This window comes from Engraulis encrasicolus, chromosome 12 (genome assembly GCF_034702125.1).
Source record: "Engraulis encrasicolus isolate BLACKSEA-1 chromosome 12, IST_EnEncr_1.0, whole genome shotgun sequence".
NCBI lineage: Eukaryota > Metazoa > Chordata > Actinopteri > Clupeiformes > Engraulidae > Engraulis > Engraulis encrasicolus.
The window spans coordinates 51,819,892-51,825,127 of record NC_085868.1 but is presented as its reverse complement, the minus strand read 5'-3'; positions in this window follow the sequence as shown (position 1 = coordinate 51,825,127).

Below are 5,236 nucleotides of genomic sequence, written 5' to 3'. Positions count from 1 at the left end.
AAACACACACATGGGAAAAGGAAGGATTTTAGTCTCAACATTCCTCATACAGTGTTGTAGGCCTACAACTATTTAAAGTGGAGAATAACATGTTTGCAGAGATGTCAAAAGCAAAAGTAAAAAAAGGAACAACACTTCCTTCCAACACAGGTACTGTAACTTATATGAGTAACCAGTAGGCCTGTGTACTTGTCTTATGATCAGCTGACTCTGCGCTGGTTGGATCAAGTTTGTGGTGGGTTCTTGTTAGGGTTTTAGTGTTTTTCAGTAACAACACAGTCTATCCACCTCATTAGGTACTATGGAGTGAATGCTGCAGCTATGTAATACAGTAGCATGTGCTAGTGTACTTACACTAGGGCTGGGCAACATGACAATATATACCGTTATCGTGATATAAAAGTGTATATCGTGACCTTTCTCCTATGTCGTTTATATCGTGACAGTAATTTTATCAATTTATACAATTGAATACATTTCATGTTGTCACAATACACACTATAAGTTCACGTAACTGTAAAAATAAGAATAAATAGATCCATTTTAAAGAAAGGTTGTTTTGCGTCATAAAAAAATAAAGAGCAAATAAACAGAATACGTGAAAACGTATGTAATTGTGCTATATCGTGATATATATCGTTATCGTGATATAAAGTAATCCATATTGCCCAGCCCTAACTTACACCATGAATTTACTTTTACTTTAGACACCTCAGTATGTTTGCATGTTAGTTACTGTATATCCAGTGGAGATAGGAGTGTAGCAGCACCGTTCACCCCCAACACTCTTAAGACTTGCCACTACCCAAGATGAGACACACTTTTCAGAACTTTTAAAAACGACACCAACACCTTTTTAGTACAAGCAAGTCAAAGTCAAAGTCAAAGCGTACTTTATAGTCAAAAATCCATGTGAGAGTGTTAACACAGAAAACTGAAATTACGTTTGACCAGTCTCGAATTTGCACTTAAACCAAACATAGAGATAAGACATTGACAATAATTCATGTTACAGTAACTAGCTAATGACAAAAGACCAACAAAGGTCGGTGTCTGCGCCTGCACTTAACACCCGTTTATTGTTTGGTGCGTGCACTATCACTCAAGATAATGGAAAAAAGGAGGTGCACACAAGGCTTGTGTGAAAAAGTGTATTGAAGCCAAAATTAAACAACAGAAATCTGAGGTTAACTGGAGAAACAGACACAGAAACAGTAGGACTACTGGAGACATTGAGAATGGACTGGAGACAAGAGAATGGACTAGCTCCAAAACATCTGTTTCTCCAGTTAACTCAATTACTACGTGTAGCTATCAACTGACTAGAACATCGATAAATCGCAATCTCACCTCTCTCGTCTGTTTCTCTCCCCCAGTCTCTGCTTTGTGAGAAGAATTTCTTGATAGACATCTGAAGAAAACACGAGACACTTTTGGTCAATGTATAATTTCTAATTACAAACGTAGAAACGTAGGATCATCAACGGCTAACTTATATAATGATTTCATATGCCCCACTCTTAATAAGTTACAGTATTTAACAATTAAAATAACCTAAACAGTTTCTTACTTTTGAAAAAAAATGTAGTTGTTAGTTTTTGCACTGTTTGTGATAGAGTTATAAGGACATTTAATCACTAAATACCGGTAAATGACAAACACATATCTAGATAGACATGGCTATTGTAATACGTTAATTCTGCTTACTCAGTTCCTGCTTATATTAGAAAAAACAGCAGGGCAATAACTGATTAACCCGTTAAGACACGACGTAATTAATTTGCTGTTACCAGAATGGCAATGATCAAGTCGTAGTGCATTACTAAAGGCCCTGTGTTACCCCTACGTATTGTTGTACTATGGTAGTTAACTTTTCAATGACTATTACAGCATGCCACTCGAGGTACGGCGTGCATTAAGGGCCTAACTGACTAAAATCACCTGATGTCTACGTGTTTGCAGGTGTGAGAGACAACCAGGTATATCAATAACTGATTAACCCATTTTGTCCTAAGCCCTTTTGGGAAAGGGTGCCCTCTACATATTAAATCCTGAATATCTCAGCCTCCGAAGCTCATACAAACATGAAATAAGTTGCGTTAAAAGCTAGGACCCTCGTTTTGCCCTAGAATGTGTTCATTAAGCTCTAACTTACCCACATGTTTAATAAAACAGCCAAAATCTCAAGAACCTGAATGCAGCGTATATGTCGCTCCAGGACACAATGGGTTAAACTCACCTGATGGCCATGTGATTTCAGGTTTGAAAGATGACCAGCAGGTATATTAATAACTGATTATATTTGTAACGGAGCCACAGACTATATTTCAAGTTTTAAAATGATTTTTGAGTTGGGCGCCAGGCAGCGAGAAGAACACTGCCGTCGGTTTAACCTGTTACCGTCCCACAATGAATAACCAGTGATAAGGCAATAACTCAATAACTCAATTTCCACACAAAATACTTTTGTTGTTTTTTAGTAGTGCACTCTTCAAATTATTTACATAACATTATTTCTCAATTCAAAGCAAAACAAAAAAGGGATAATGTCCTGTGTTATCAGCGTGTATGTGTGCGCGTTGCGTGTGTGTGAATGGAAACGGAGAGATGGTTTACGGAGGCGGGTGAGAGACCAGCAGCAGTAGAGTTGAGAACGAGAGGAGAGAGGCAGGTGCGCAGAGATGAGTCTTTTACCGTCCTTTACACGTCGTTGCTCAGGTCTGGGTTGCAGACAGCTTGACTTTGGTGTGGGAAACCTCCAGGTCCTTGCCAGCCACGCTCATGGCAGAACAGCGCATCCAAATTCTCCGGAGACGCCCTGGTTCATGCGAGTAGGCGAGCAAACGAGGATTCCGCTGATGACTTGCCCGTCTGATCCTTTTCTCGGCACAGCAGCCTTAGGAAACGTTAGCAAAGTCTTTTACAATTAAACGGTCATCTTGAAAGTACACCTCCATGGCGCACACTCTTCTTCTCGTCTTCACTCTTCAGGCTGTTGTTTGTTTGATCATCTCACCGCCATTGAACTTGAACATGGGTGTATTTATAGCCACTCCCCAATAGCAAGGATGCATGGGAAATGTAGGAGAGAAAAAAGATAACGACGCGCTCTCGCTTGGGAAAGGCAGAGAGGGCATTTCGTTACACTCTCCCCCCCTTGGAGAAACAACCCTTGGTTGTGGAAAACTTTTATCCCGGGTAACAAAGAATGTCCGTTTCATCTTCTTCTGAATAATCCGAACTAAAAAGTTCATCTTTCCTACTAACATTTGTCGCAACAAGAGAATGGAAGATTTTGAAAACAGAGGCAGAATACCTGTCGTCTTCTGACGTTGGGGTAGGGTCAGACAGCAGAGAAGGCTGTACCACTGCTACTGTTGACCTAGAAGGCGCACTGCATCGGACAGGTGCGCTCCGTGGCGCGCCACAGTCGGCATCACCATGAACATCATCAGACGTCTTCAAAAAGTTTTTAATGGAACTCCACAGTCGTGGCCAGAATGCCACGGCATGTAACTGTCTGTATGTTTTAAATAAGCCCCGTTCGCCGTGCAGTTGCGTATGCGCGCGTAGCACCTCAGTCACCAGCGAGGATGGCACATACAGTCGTGGTTTACTAGACTGGGCTTTCCTAAACACCAGTCCAGCAGAAACTGTGTACTTGTCCCCGACCATTTCACAGCCTCCTTGTAGAGAATGTAGAAGGTGGCGAACAGCAGGACACTTTTGCTGCTCGGCCCTCACCTTGGAGATGGGGACTGGAAACGTCGGAGGGTGCATGGGCTGAATCACTGGCGCAGAGGAGAAGATGCCAATAGTGGGTCTGGCGACTTTCCTCGTGGCTTTGCGGTGTCTTGTAGCACGTATGGACAGAGGAGGGCGAACCGAAGTCATTATGGAAGCCGTCTGGATCACCGGGGACACCCGGTTGGAGTCCTGTTGGCTGGCACGGGAAAACTGTTGGAGTGCGCGACGGAGCTGAGCCATCTGGGCACGCACATCAGCAACCTGTTGTTCGTGATGTTTGATATCCTGGCACAGTTTCTTCACGTATTCCAACAGACCGTTGAGCTCTCCCATCACCCGCCTCTCCAATTTGAAAAGAGCACTCCAGGGAGGAACACTATTGTTTTCCATGATGGAATTGCGCGCAATGCTTGGTGTATGTGTGCGGTGAAAATAATTTGTATGTGTTGATGGTGTATGAAGTAACAGGAATGTTTACAAAATAATAAAAATCATAAACATTGTTTCCCTGCTTTACAATTCTAACAACACAACTTGCATTGACGCAATACACTGACTAGGCAATACTTCCAAACTGCATCCACCGTTTTTTTTTTTTTAACAGCTCAGTTCAAAGTCAGCCCTTTTCAGTTCAGTTCAGAGGAGTATATATTAAAGTTTATTATTATATGGTTGTGACGTCATCGGTCGAATGCTCCATTCATTTCAATGGGGCTCCCCAACGTTCGCACGTCTGTTATTTTTCGATAACGGACGGGTTGGTCTATAACAGACCGCTGTCAATGGCAACAAGACTTTTCACTGCTAAAGCGACTTTTTAACAAGACTCTAATCAGCTGCTGTGATAGACAACACCTGTTGTCCTGGCTACCTAGCTGTTAGCGGTGTTCCACAACGGCACTGTTTTGTTTTGCGCAGCAACAATCTTTTGACATTAAAGGGGCATTCCACCGGTGGAGACATGAATATGTTACTGAAAGTGGGTCATATTTATAGTAGAATAGTAACATACATTTCTAATTTAGTGCCTTCTTGGCCAAGAAAAGGCATAAAATGACTTTTTAGTGCTTGTGGATTTGTGACAACAATCCCCATAATACACTGCAATGCTCAAGTTCCACAGGCCACACCCAGTTATTTGGGACTCTATGCATCATCCCTCCCTCAGCTTGCAGGCAGTGTTGCCAGATTGGGCTGTTTCCCGCCCAATTGGGCTGCTTAGGATGGTCGTGTGCGGGTAAAAATGGCATTTAGCAGAAAAACCTGCCCAATTTTAGCCATAGAAATCAATAGAATTGGGCGGGATTTTGAGCTTCTAGGCTGGTTTTGAGCATTTTTGGGGCTGGAAATCATCAGCCTCATCTGGCAACCCTGCTTGCAGGTGCATCACAGTGGGACAGACATCACTGGAAAGGAGAAGCTGGAGCACACTGCAGCTTAGTTTTCAAGACTTTATTTTGTGCACACACGCGACCAACGTTTCTGTGTT